Raw genomic sequence first — 14607 nt, 5'->3', positions numbered from 1 at the left:
AAGGCCACTTACCTAATAATGATGTCTGGTGATGTAAGGAAGGACACCCACCCACCCATGGATCTGTACCATATCAAAGTGAAACAAAAGCCTGAATATAACCAACCAGTCCACATTGTTCAAGCTAAATTCTGCGTTTCTAAAGAATACGTCTGGATACAAGTAAATCATGGAATAAGACACATCCTTCTGCCTTTGTCCCTCTTAGGCACAACTCTACAGCATCAACTGAACCCAGTATTAGGCAGTAGCAAACACATTTTTAGGACTTCACTGAGATATCTGAAAACAAGCAGCAATATGATATATTCCTAGGGACATTACTGGCTATACCATTAAAATAATCTCCAAGTTGCTCTGCATAACATTCAGACTGATGAGGGTTTTGGTGTCACCATTGACCATTGTTATTTAAACCATGCAGCCCAATCCTATGAGGCTTTACTCATATCCAAGTCCAGTGAAGTTCAATGAAGCTTACTCCCAGATAAGTGTACATTACAGCCTGAATATTCTACCCATCGACTCAGTGGAGGACTCTCAGGTTACAAACTGCTTCTTCCTCTCAGTTGCTGGGTGCACAGACCACCACAGTTGGTCTGCACATGATTACTTAGAAGTAAGCCCATTTAAGAAATAGGATTTACTTCTGAGTAGTGATCTGTTAGAAACCTCTTTCCCATTTCCACCAGGTACCATGGAACCTAAGGGCGCAAATCCTATTCCCCAGCTAGCCATATTAGCTGGGGGATGCTGGGAGTTGTACGACTTTTTTTCCTGTCTGAACATACTAGGATTGCACCCTAAAACTCTAGTCCCAAAGAATTGGGCGGTGGTGGTGATCTTGCATTGATCCTTGTCTACCACTTCTCAATAATATGCCACATCTTGAGTGAGAGCAAGAGAGGAAATTTGCTTTTAATTTTGGAGCCTGGACTCAACTGGTACGATATGTGTACAGCTCTCCAGACTGGGGGTGGGCAGAAGGATTTCTGACTTCAAGTTTAGCAGCAGAAGTAGCAACACACACACATACGTATGCTGCTGAAACCAAGAAAGCTTTGAAGTGAAGAGGAATGGATTTTCAAGTGGAAAGGTGACTGTGAGCTCCGTTCAGGTCTGGCATTCAAACCCCATTCCTGGGTTCAGAATTCTTTAATTCTAAGTGTCAGTTCTCCTTTGCATCCCACTCTGTTCGATGGATCTGGCAGTTCTAACACAGAACAAAAGGTAACGAGCCACGCGGGGAGCTCCAACCACGCAGCCCGATTCTATGCGGAGTTGGGCGGGCAGAGAGGCATGTGGCCACTTAGGACAGCAGCCTTGCAGCACAACCCCACACATTCGTCTGTTCAGAAGTCAGCCCCCACTCGCCCCGCTACCTATGCCTTTGGACTTCAAATGGGGCGGGCTCCTAGCCAGGTCGGGGCACCAGGACAAGCCCCGCTGCGGCAAGAATGCCCGGGGCCGCTCCCGATGACGGCGCTTCCGCGAAGAGGAAACCACTCCGCTCTAGGCCACATGGTTCTCCCACCTGCCCTTTCTCCCATGACTGGCGCTCCGCCCCTCCCTCCGCCTACCAGAACTCGGCTCCTCCCCTTGCTACTTCCCCAGGTAGAGGGAGGGAAGGCGCGTGTCGCCGGACGCGCCCTCTGGACTGGATGCGGCCGCCTGGACGCGCTGCTGGTAAGGGCGCCGCCGCTGCTGCTCCGGTCCCCGGGAGTGGGAGGTAGCTTTGACCTCGTGCTTACTCATTTCGGAACTCTTCCTCCCAACCAACCACCCCGCGCCCGGATCGGCCTCTCTTCTCGTTTGACAGTTACTCGCTACCGGGTTGGTTTGATCCGATCCCTGTTTCTGGGTGTTGCCCACCCCATCCACGCCCTCTCCCTCCAACCGGTGGCGACACGCTACTGCCTGGGTTGCGAACGGTGGAGTTGGAGCAGTCGAGGGGCTGGGGGGATCGGAAATAGATGAGAGCGTCCTGCGAGGGGGCGAGGACGGACTCGGGCTTGCAACCGGCATCTCTGCATTACGCCCCCATCGCAACCTGCCCCACCCCGGCCGCCACAAAGGAGCCAAATTTCTCAACAGGTCGCCGCCCGGTGCTTATAAGTACGTTGTTTAGTTTCTCTTTGCCCTGGTTGCGCGCTCTTGTACGTCCCTTGTTTGGATTCCTTTCTTCTTCCTCTCTCTCCTTTCTTTCTGTTATTTGCTTTCCTTCTCTCACTGGAAAAGTTTCGTGAGTAGGTGTGAATCCTTTCGGCCTTCTCTCTCCTTCGCCTTTCTTGTTCCCGCGTTTCCTCCTTTCTCTCACCCCGCCCGCAGCGTGGAGTCCTCCTATCTCCAGTATTTATTTCTCTGTTGCAAGACTGTCCATGTCTCTCTTGTCTGCTTCCTCAGTCTTTGTGGAATAACTTGAATCTATTAAGATGGAGTTTAAAACTTCCAGGATTTCATCATATGCTTTTGTTGGTCTTTTCTCGTCCTTGTAACTTCAGTTTTCTCTCCCCCGCCCCCCACATCCATCCCAGTGACTAATTCTGGGATCTTGTCTCCAAGTCTTGGTTTTTCTTTTCTATAAATCTGTAATCCTTTTGCTGGTAAGAATAGTTTACAATGAGATGTGAGGCATATATACTCACAAAAGGAAGTCTTGCTGATTTCAGTAAGGCCTACTTCAAACTAAGCGTGCAAAGGATTGTAGCCTTGCTTGTGTCCTAATTCATTATATTCAAACTCTACCAGTGGTGCTTTAAATTATGCAGGGGGAAGCTTGGCTATGTTCAAAGATATTATCTCAGGTATACACCCCACCCCAAAAGGCAGCCATGGCTCTGACTATGCAGACAATTTGACTGCAACATCCAGTCAGCCTCCCCCCCTCCCCCTGCCAACTTTCTTTTTGTAACATCTTGACTGGCGAAGAGATCTGGAGATCTCAAAAACTGGTACATTTTTGGGGAGATCGTAGAGTTGGCCTAATAAAGGTATTACATTACATTCATTTTGGAATTCCTCTGGATTTTCTAGCAAAGTTGTGCTCATAAATTAAGGTAGGGGGTGGCCATAACCACATTGCGTCAGGAAACAAAAAGAAGTCTTGTGGCACCTTGAAGACTAACAAATTGATTATGGCATACGCTTTCATGGATTCCTTCCCATAAAAACCTATCTGTATGCAAATATGGTAGTGTAAGGATTATTACTCGAGATTTACCAGACCAGTTTTGCTCATTTTGGTTTTAAACTAAAACTTGAGCAGTGTAGATGTGCAGAAAACTTTGGAAGTTTTAAAAAGTTCAAAACTTGAGCTTTAATAGCAAATTAATTTCCTCCACACCAAACAGGCAGGGCAGCCCCTCCACCAGCAGGATGGCAAACAGCCCTGCTTGGCCAGTCAGTGTGGCACAAAGGCAGGCCTCTGGTGCAGCTGCAGTTAGGCTGGGCAGGAGAAGTAGACCAAGGCAACCAGCAGGGAGGGGGACAGAGACAACCAATTAGTATGAGGGAGGGGAGGGGCGGAGCTGTGCAACATGCACATTTGGGGGGGGGGAGAATTCACTATGCATTAGCCATATTTGCATTATTCATGAGCCCCTCTGTGGTGAAAGGGACTAAGGGACAAAAATGGAAAGGCGCAGGACTGCTAGTGCCCATAGTGACATGGGCTTTACCTAGTACCATAACAAACATGTTAGTCTTGAAGGTGCCCCAAGACGCCATTGTTGCTACAACAGTGCTCTTGAGATTGCTAGAATCAGGTTAAGGAAGAGAAACGCTTTGAAGTTGCTCTACACTTTAAGGTGTGCAGTGGCATCACAACCACGCCAAGGAGGCAAAAGGGGTGAAGTTTCCTATGGCTGCCACATTGGTAAACTGCTTGCATTGCACATCATGCTGTTTTTATACAAAAGTTCTTGTGCTTCCAAATGTTATTTAGGATGCAGATCTGATTGCCCTGTCTCTAAAACGGCAGGAGTAAAGTTCGGGAGAAGAACATAGAAAAGGACAGCTAATGTAGCAAAGATAGAAGATCTTGGTTCAGAAGAAAAGTTTAAACAGTGAGGACTTTTAGATCAGAGAGGCAAGAACGACATAAAAGGGACATGTTAGAATAGCAATTTACAAAACCATGAACAGTGTGAGGGTGTGAATAGAGAGATCTGTTCCTTTCCTTCTTCAAACCATAAGTTCATCTGATGAAATTAATTCAATAGTTATTAAGGGCACGTGGAAGAAACAACTGCTTCACACAGCATTGGATTAACATAGTTTTCATTGATCCATGATTTGGGGATAGCAGTGGCTTTTGTTCTAGAAGTGGAACCTCTGTGATGGGAGGCCAAATATGTCTGGTGGCCAGACGCTTGGGACAAACAAACAGAGGATGCTTTTCTCCTTCGCGCCATTCTTGTGAACTTCGCCTACATATCTGGCTGGTGCAGTGCTGGGTTTCCAAGCTCTGTCTTGATATAACAGGTTAAGCTTAATTCAAGAAATGAAGTATTTCTGTTTCATAATAAAAGAGGGTGAGAGATAAAGGTTGGAAGTGTAGAATTGCTCTAATAAGGGGAAATGGTTTTCCAAGATAATAGGATTTTAGTAGGAAAACAAAATGAGAGAATTGTAATTTCTCCATCAAATAAAGGACCATGCTGGTTCAGTTATGAGGCCCAGTCTATCCAGAAGGGAATTCCCAGACAATTTCTACAACAGCTGAAATTCCTTATTGGAGAACTCAAATCAGATTGTTGGAGGGGGGGGAAATGCTGAAGAGCTAACAAAATAATGGTGAAAAGGGGATATTTGGATCCAAGTCAGCTCCAAGTCTGTGGGGAGGTTGGGGAGAAGACAAAGATAGTAAAACTTGACCTGTACTGTGTGAGTCATTCATACTGGGGCAATTCGCAAGCCATTTTTATGGAGTTAGTTGTGTGAATCCTTTATGCAGAACTTACAAACTTACTTCTTTCATGCAGACTCCAGAACTATGTTTTGATACTCAATTGATTTCATTACTTGGTATACTTTTTTTTTAATGCTGCACCACTTAAAATTCCACTGCGCGTTTGTAATGTTGGGAGCCCTGACAACAAAGCAAGGCAGTTCTATCGGTAGGTAGAGGGATTGGTAGCTGGCAGCTCTTGGCCCAAATAGTTTTGTCTCTAGTTATGATGTAGGTTCCCTCTCCTCCTTTTTTTCAGAAACCAATGTTTTTGCATAGCTAAATAGGCTTGTGGGGACCTTGCTGAGAAAAGAACATTTCTGTTCCTTTTGCTGCAGAGATGGGGGGGAAGGAGAAGTTGTTGTAGTAACGCTTGTTGTGGTGAGAAGGAGTGGGTAGCCAACAGTTGGCTTTGTCCTTGGTGTTTTCCTCCTAGCCCATTTCCCCCTCAAAACAGCTTGTTGGCAAAATTGAGTGCTGACTGGTGGGCCCTGTTTCAACCATTGATACAGTAAGTTCCCCTACGTTCCAGTCCTAGCAATTAGAGGAAGGCTATTTCCGCCTCGTGATATTTAATGCCATTGGATAGCAGAAATATTAACTAACTTCTGAAGTCCAGGTAATATGAATGATTGTGCCCATAGACAAGCAGTCACAATGGGGCACTGGGAGTTGTAGGGCTTTTTCTTTGGGGCTGTTTTTCAGATGTTGCCCTCTAACATACACTGAATGTGGAGAGAAGCCTGGAATGTGCCTGCTGGCCATACTCCCCAGTGCTAATGCACCTGCACATTTGGCTCTAATGAGAAAGCCATAGGCGCATCCAGTATGTGTGTATGGCTCCTCCATGCCATTGGGAACCTGGATTTCCCAAGGGCTTCCCATCATGTCTGAACTTGTTCCGTTCTGATTATTTATCTACTGAGGCAGCAAAGGGGCCTACTCCACATTGTGCATAGAATTATCGTTTTAAGTTGGTCGTGTTGGTGCTACTGCCCTTGGAATAGCCACGCTTATGTGTCGCTACAACATCATCCAGAAGTTTTATATGTGACTGGGCAGAGATGGCCCAGGACTGAGCATTTTTTGTGAACTGCCCAGAGAGCTTTTGGCTACTGCACAGTATAGAATTGAAATAAATGAAAGGAGCATGAATCTTATCTAAGGCTCGCCAGCCATCATGGGGCCAGATACATTGGTACAAATCTGCGTCCCTTTAATGTAGTAGTAAGGTGTAGGGGTGACATTGCAAGGAGAACTTGCAGACTTCATAAAGATCTCTTCAATGATAGTATAGTCTAAACTGCACCCTCCTTGTATTAGGCACATGTTTAAAATTGCAGTGCTGATGTCTACTGACTATATCTTGCTTTGCGGTGAATCTTATTGACCTGTGTATTTGCACTAGGATAAAATGATTACATCCCTAACTGAAGGGGAAAAACCAGAATCTCAGACTAGCCGGGCACTAAATGTTGGCCATACCTCGTTTATAAAATCCCTTCTAATAAGTGTTTATTTACATACGTTATAGATATCTGCTCTAGAGCTCGACAGTTAAGCCCACACTGCAAGCTACTTGCCCTTTAAACACTCTGCTCTCAAAATTGAGGTTTGTGTAACTTGTACTGGTGACTATGAATATAGAACAAGAGGATATCCTGTATTCTGGATTAATGTGAAGTGTACGATAGTGTGTGACTTTGGATCAATTCTGTAAAGGCCTCCTTTCTTCCATGGAAGGCACTGGATCCTGTGGAGGCTCCCAGCTGGAGGAAGGGGGCAGTCAGGTGGTCTCTGCCAGTTCTCCCTTCAGCCCCCTGTGTTACCTATCATGCTGCTCCGGAGGATCCCTCCAGCCCTCCAGCAGCTTCTGAGAAGGTACAGAGGGCTGCAGGGGGAAAGAGGAATCACAGTGGTCGCCTTTCTATTCCTTTCCTCCACCATGAGTGTAATTCTGCTAAGATCAGCAGGAAAGTGCTCATTTGGACACATCCCTTCTTGCACCCTCTTTCAATTGAAAATTATTAAGTTAGAAAGATACAGACATTTTAGTTTAATTTATTTCTATTGTTAAACAATGTCCCAAAGGAAGGACTTCCTTTGTGTGAACTTCTAGACCTCTAACTTTGCATGTTTTCATAAGGCAGTACTCCTATAGAGAGAGGTTTCCCAGACATGTGGCTTCTAGCAGAACCTGCACTTTGGTGAGTGGTATAAATCTGTCGAGAGATTTGACTGAAACCAACAGAGCCTTGCCTGTAACCAATTATAGTGTCAACCTTCAGTTGATCGCAGAATGGCCACCGCTCTCCATAGTGCAGTGGTAGGAAACATTTCCAATCCGTGGCATCTGAAGGTAAGGCTGGAAAAGACTCCAGTCTGAAATCCTGGAGAGCTGCTGGCAGAGATCATTGAACTGGGATTGGCAACTTGTGGCCCTCCAGATGTTTTGGCTTACAACTCCCATATTCCCTAGCCAGCATAGCCAATGGTGTGGGATGATCAGAGTTGTAGGCCAAAACATCTGGAGGGCCACAAATTGTCTACCCATGATTTAGACTATATGAAGCCAGATCTGGTTTAGTATTAGGAACATTACTTATTCCCTTTCTATATTTCACCAAGCTGAGATTTCCTACTTAAAGCAGCTCCTTATTTTATGTGGTGGGCGTGTGGCTTTAAAACACCCAAATGCCCTTTGCAAGCCATGGCCCAATCAGGATACACACCCTGTCATCACACTTCACACTTTGGCTGCAAGAAATAATGGTGAAAAACCAGTGCTCTCTTGGCCAATACAATTGCTGTGCAAAATGCAGAGCTTCTCTAATTGGATTATTATTGCAAAAAGAATTTGTCTCCTTACTATCCCAAAGGTGAGTGGGTTGTAAAACATCAATCTTTTTAGATCCAGCACCACCTCCAACCAGGTGAGGCAAGTATTTTCATTTTCCTTCTTATGAATCTAATAGTTTCTCCCCACTATCCCCCAAAATAACATTTGCCACCAAAACATAAACACAAGGAGGATATAGCAATAATCACCATAATTCTAGAGTTGTAGTCATGGATCTCTGGTCACATGATTACTACTCTAGTATTTATTTATTTAAAGTATTTTTACTCTGCATCTAAGCTAGAAAGTCTTCCAGAGCAGCTTACATGTAATCAGTAAAGCACAACACCTCCCTCAGGCTTACAATCTAAAAGGAAACGACACAGGAGGAAAAGGGAATAGGAAGGGAAGTGGGGGAATGAAGTCTTTCATCAGGGATAGAATGGCCCTGCTTCTCCACTCAGTACAGCCTGCTGAAATGCAGGAGGAACACCCTTTATGGGGATGGTCTTCAGCAGGGCTGATAAGTCGTGGTTAGCTGGTTTCAACAGTACAGATGTCAAAAGATAATTCTGGGAATGAGTTGTTCTGGTTAGTTTTTCCAATTCCGTGATTAACCAAATCTTCTATATAAATGCCACTTACAATTGGACACTTCCTTAACACAATCTTCGGTATCTATGGCTTTCATAATAACAGCCGTCCTTTTGTTTAGCAGTGTCATTTAAATACCCAGAAGAGAGGATATGCCGGATTATTTCCTAGCATAACTAGTGATATGGTGATTGATTTTCAATACTCCCTTCTAATGTTTCCTAACCTTTAGGGATTGTCAACGAACATTAAAAAATGTACATTTAAATGATTGCACTGCCGCAGTGGAAATTATTAACCTTAAATACCTTGTTCAGACGCTGCTGTAAGGTCTCACTTGATGAAATTTCTTGTACTAAGGTTCCATAAGGCTCAAATTTCATTCTTTTTCTTTTTGTGCAATGAGGAAGTAGTATGCCCAAGATCACTAAATGAAATTTAGGCTGAGGACTGTGTCTGACATTATAGTTTTCTCATTCAACAGGGTTTGGAAAATGAACTCATAGGAGCAAGCTGCTTTTGTGGGTTGTGAGAGAGACGAAAACTCCCTTCCTGCTTGCCATCTGGCCAGGAACTCTGCCTTGGTGTTTGGATTTGTGTTTAGCAGCTAATTTATCACTAACTGGGATCCATGTGGTATAATGGATGGACAGGCTGCATTTACTCTGGAGGTGTAAATCGTTGGGGCAGCCTTCCTCAAACTGCTGCCTTCCAGATGCTTTGGACCAACTCCCAGCAGCCCTAGCAATCATGGCCAGTAATTGGGAATACTTGGACTTGCAGTTCACAACATCTGGAGGGCACCAGCATAGGAATAGTTGTCTTGAAGGTTGATTCACACTTTGTATTATGTGTTTATTGCATTTATTACATTTATATCCCACCTAGTGATGTGCGTTTTCTAGAAAACTTTTAATTGGAATAATTTCCCTGGTTCATTTGCATAGGAAAATAGTTTACATCAGGAAATGTTCTGAAGTCTTAGGCAGGAGTGGGCAACTTGTGGCCCTACAGATGTTTTGGCCTACAACTTCCATCAGCCCTCACCCACCACTGGGTATGCTGGCTGGGACTGATGGGAGTTGTAGGCCATCAGGAGGGCCACAGGTTGCCCATTCTTGCCTTAGAAAGATATAATTTAGCATGTTTATTTTACTTGTATTTAGTAAACAAAGCTAAACAAATTATCCCATGTTATTCCACCGCCCCCCTCCCAAAATGGATTACAAGTATTTGACCTGAAATATTTGTGAGAGGAAATTAAAGCACATTTATTTTGATTTAAATGTTATATTATATAGAATTCTTATTGGAATACTTGTAAAAAATTAAAGAAAATAACATGTACTTACCTGACATTACTTAAATTTAAGGGGGGGAAACAAAGGATACAAAAACTGTTGTTGTTGTTGTTGTTGTTGTTATTATTATATCCTGCCTTTTCCCCAGTACTGACACCCAAATTTTAGAAACTCAAAGAACTATGCATGATAGGCTGGCCATCACACATCTATTTCAACAGAGCTTAACTCTTTTCTTCTGAGGTTCTTGGGACACCTTCACTTTAGCTGCGACTGTTTATTAGTTACATTTCATTCTGAGGCATATATGTATTTCAGTGACATATATGTATTCTTGCACATGCTTGCCAGGAGTAATCACCTTAAAAACATTAATTACATTTTTGAAACTGCCACGTTTGCCTGAAACTGCATTTGCAAATGGCATACATTCATTTGTACTAATCAAGTAATGAAACAGATTTTTTTCTGTGGAAAAATAAAGCATTTGAAAATTTTCTGTGGAAGATTTTCCACCTCCACCACTGAGCCCACCTTTCTTTTAAAGAGCTCAAGGTGGCACACATGGTTCCTGCCATTCTATCTTGACAACAAACCTGTGAGGTAGGTTAGGTGGAAAGATAGTAACAGAGCCAGATTAACCCAGTGGAGTGGGGATTTGAACTTGGGTCTCCCCTGTCCTGGTCCAGTGTTCTAACCACTATGCTACATTTTGCCGTTTTAGTAGGAACACTGTTTGAAACTAACATTTATCTCTGGTATAACCTAATTCTCTCCCTCACACACATCTTTTTCCTTAAAAAATTATGAACACAGCCCTAAAAGCAAGGATCAGGAAGAATAGAAAACGAGGGCTTCCACCTTTCTCTAGCACTTGTTAGAAGTGACACTTCTGGCATTAAGCTTTGAAGCAGTTTCTCTCACTTTGGACCACAACAAAGAGGCCTTTTGGTGGGTGCATTTTGTATCTTACTGATTTTAAGACTTGTGGATTACAGCCACTGTTTATTGACAGTTTATATAGGGGACAAAGGCTTCCATTTCATGTCCACAGAAAAAGGAAGCTATAATGAGCAATTCCTTTAATCCATTCACGATGTCATGCTCTTCCAGAGGTTTCTGTAAGATTATTTTTTTCCTTCCGGTAAAGTACAGCAGAAAAGTTGTCCAAATATGAATGATTAGCCTATTAAACTGGAGATAGTTAACCTCACAATAATTTCATAATTATCTATCTATGATGTGTTTCTACTAGTATAACCAAATCAGTATTTTTTTGATATAACTGTAAAACTAATCTGAAAAGTTGCTGTTCTAAAAATGAAACCTTCATCTGGTTGTAAATATTAAGATTATACCAGCAAGAATGAGTCTTTGGTAACTCTGAGTTGTGTAAAATATACCCGTATTTCTTCGATTGTAAGGCGCCATCGATTGTAAGACGCACACTAATTTCAGTACCACCAACAGAAAAAAAGCTTTGATTCTAAGAATAATAATCGCACCCGCGATTCTAAGATGCACCCCGTTTTTAGAGATGCATATATGGAGGGAAAAGTGCTCTTCGACTTAGAATCGAAGGAATACGGTAGCGAGGAAGAGTACATTTTTTTGCGGGGAGAGGGGGAAGTCACATGATTAAATCAAGTCTTTCTGAGTAGTGATTTAAATCAAATCCACCCTGACAGCATCAGAAAAAGTCAGAGGTATAACAATATTACTATAATTTAAAAACCACTAATATAATAAACTATAAGTATAGAGCACAAGCTTTATTCAAACTGGGGGTGTGATCCCCACATATTTAGATGATGATAAGAAAGACAACTGTGTTCAGTACAAAATAATGCATGATAAATTCTCAAAGCCCAGCACTCGCTATGTAGGAATGAAAAGGGACAATATATAGTCCATAAGATGACAGTGATGTAACAGTGGTTCAAATCACTCCTTGCTGGATGCTCATGGAAACAAGAGAGGAAAGAATTTTTGGCACGACCTCTAAACAAGCCAAATGCGTTACAGCCTGTATGGCCTTCCTCAGTGGCTTAAATCAAAACAAAGGTTAATTCTTTTAAAATAATGTACGTTACTACAAATATATAAAGTTATAATACTCATTAGTACATAAAAAATCTAACTCTCCAGATTAGATCTAGTTGCTGCTTGTACAATTCTTAATATGCAGCCTAGCTATCCAATTTTTAATGGTGCAGCAAATAACAGCAGTGTTCTGTAGGAAATAGTATGTAGACTAGAGCAATAATGTCCTCATTTTAAGATTCTAAACTGAATTCTTTTTTGGAAACAGAAATATTTATAGCAAAGTTCTAACAGGTTACCTCTGCATGTTCCACATTCAGTAAATCAAAGTCTGTGAATAAGTGTTCTGGCAAGTGGAGTTTGTAATATTAATCCTCATTGAATGGCACACCTGATTAAAAAGTTAATCAGGATCCAGACTGCTATTGTTTAAATTGCTCTGTATTCTGAAAAAAACTTACTTTTAATTTATGATCTTAACAGTATTCAGTCACACTAAATCATAAAAAAAAAATCTGCAAAATGTGTTATCCTTATCTATAGACTCTGAATTGTTGGAGGATTTTAATAACCTTTTCCTGTTGCTAAGCATTTACCTATGAGAACAAACTGCAACTTCCTTTCTGTCTATAAAGTTCAACTCCTCACTTTTTAAAAAGAGAAGAAAGAAAGAACATGCTAACTGGCTTTCTGTCTTCTAGATTTATGTGACTGTCGGTGGCAGTCAGGAAACAGCTAATTGCCTGCTTGGAAATATTCCACAGATTTTCGCAAACTTAGATCAACATTTAATCGATTGGTTAGCTTTAATTGACTAGAAAGATGCCTGCAGTTTAATTCGGCAGCAGATTTTTCAATCAAAAATGATTTTATAATGTAAGTCCTTATAGAAACTGCTGCACCATCTTATTCTGAGGTGATGCTTTTTATCATAATGTCTAAAAGTAAAAATGTTTCTTGCTTCACAGATATTGTTTCCTATATATAAATTTAATTGCTATTTTGATTAAAACTCATAACTCATTTCTTTAATTGGATTGCAGGCATCTGATTTTGCACAAATGATCAGGAAGGGCATTATAAACGTTGCATTTTGGGGGTTTGTATGGTCCATTCTCCCAATGGCTGGTATCAAACCTTGAAGGGGCCCTCAGCATAGTGCTGAGAGCTCCCCTGCCACTGCTTGGGCCTCCTGGACTTCTCTACTCCCCTGGTGATGGCAGGCTTACTGGGTAGCAGTGGCTTTTTTCCAATGGGAGCCAAGTGATATTGTATGTGGGAAATTTAAAATGGCAGTTGCCTGGTACTAATCAGTTTGTTGGCTGCTTGGTTCTCATCAAAGTCCATTGAGGGGCACATTGGCGGCACGGAGGGTGATTAGTAACTGCCTGCTACAGGCGACCAAGGAGGGCATTTATTCTGATGGGCCTTCTCAGGGTGTTTGGACCCCAAAATGCTGGGTGTTATTGCTGACCTTGCTTTGTCCCATCCACAGCATTTGAGCAGAGGAGACTGGAAGCTTCCATTACTGATTTGCTGCAAACCATGGTTTGCTGGGTTCTGATGAAACTCTGGAGGACCAATGAATAAATAGCAGGGCTTGGGCCTGGACCTTGGTATTTCAGTTCAAACCCCAGTTCTTAATCTGCTGACTTGTCTATGTGTATCATGTGAATTAAAAAATCCTGTTTACTGATTTGAATTGAAGCTCAGAACTAAAACAAAAATTACCCAGGAGACCCCAAAAATAAACCCAGTCAGCTGAATTTAAAACTGGCTGGTTGGTCATGCTATTTGTAGCTGCTGTGTTGTTTTGAGTCACCATAAACGTTACAAGCATCGTAAATGAAAAGCACTTCCCATGTGAACATGCAATCTATGTGTAGACCGGGGTTGGTGAACTTTGTTTCTGTTGAGGGTCGTTTTCCCTCAGGGTTAATCTGTCAGGGATGAGATGCCGGCTGTGGACTGGGCTACAGCCAAAAGTAGAGTCTCTCCGCCACCCACTCTTCCTCTCCACCCAGCAGGCAGCTGAACGAGAGACCGATTGCTTTTGCCAGATGTTTGAACTGACTGCTGCATAAAATTAGTGCGCAACCTGCATGCAGTCCTAGGGCTGCAAGTAGCCCACACACACGTAGGGTAATATCCCATAGTCATGACTAAAAAGTCCATGCATTTCAATGGATCTACTCTACAAAGGACTTATGTTGGATTTTACTCTTTGTTTAGACAGTTGTGCATGTGTTTGGTCTGTTCATATCAATCAGTCATATGTGATTATCTCCATGTGAGTTGCACAGTAATTCCATATAGTATCTTTTTTTAATGCTTAAAGCAGCCCTGTATATGCTCTGATCAGCCTTCAGTTTAAGCTTCCTGCATTGCAGTGGCTGGAATATCCAATACTGTTTTGGTCAAGTTGCCTGTTTCTTTCTGTCAGAAACGGTAAGACTTGTGTATCTAAAGTGATCCAACAGTGCGGCCTGCTTTTTCAAGGCTTGTCTGAGCTGTCTGAAACTGTAAACTGTGCTCATGTTATCCAGAGGGTAGGCTACTTGAAGGATAACTCCTTAGGAAATTTGATAAAATGAACTTTGGAGGAGGAGGGTTTTTTCTTTTTTCTTTTTTACATGTAAAAAGGGAGGTGGTTGGAATGCTTGTTTGTGTTGCTGGAAATCGTCTTTGAGGGTTCAAGTGGAACATGAACTTGAAGGAGACATTGCTGCTGAAGCTGAAGGGTTATGCTGGCCAGGCTGCTTCTGCTTTGAAAGGGTTCTTTTCATCCATTGGTCACTGCACACAAGACTCCCTTTGCTGTGTCTACAGGCTGGTAATCTCTGCGGTCGGGAAAGGCCTCCACTGCAGGTTTTTGGAGAAAA

The 14607-nt window shown here is 42.6% G+C and overlaps 1 protein-coding gene across 2 annotated transcripts in view; it reads left to right on the top strand.

The window, feature by feature from the left end:
• The first annotated feature begins 1610 nt into the window (after positions 1-1610).
• Positions 1611-14607, top strand: part of RHBDF2 (rhomboid 5 homolog 2) — a 74146-nt gene continuing 61149 nt past the window's right edge. Inside the window, exon 1 of one of the 2 annotated variants that reach the window (XM_063120341.1) lies at positions 1611-1686. The gene's annotated coding sequence lies outside the window, so the exon portion shown is untranslated. Of the gene's footprint in view, positions 1687-2071; positions 2116-14607 lie in introns of those variants that run through there. The other variant, XM_063120340.1, reaches the window with a different exon arrangement.

Source organism: Elgaria multicarinata, chromosome 3 (assembly GCF_023053635.1).
Source record: "Elgaria multicarinata webbii isolate HBS135686 ecotype San Diego chromosome 3, rElgMul1.1.pri, whole genome shotgun sequence".
In the NCBI taxonomy this organism is placed as follows: domain Eukaryota; kingdom Metazoa; phylum Chordata; class Lepidosauria; order Squamata; family Anguidae; genus Elgaria; species Elgaria multicarinata.
Note: the sequence above shows the minus strand (reverse complement) of the source record. Positions and strands in the feature narration are given on the sequence as shown.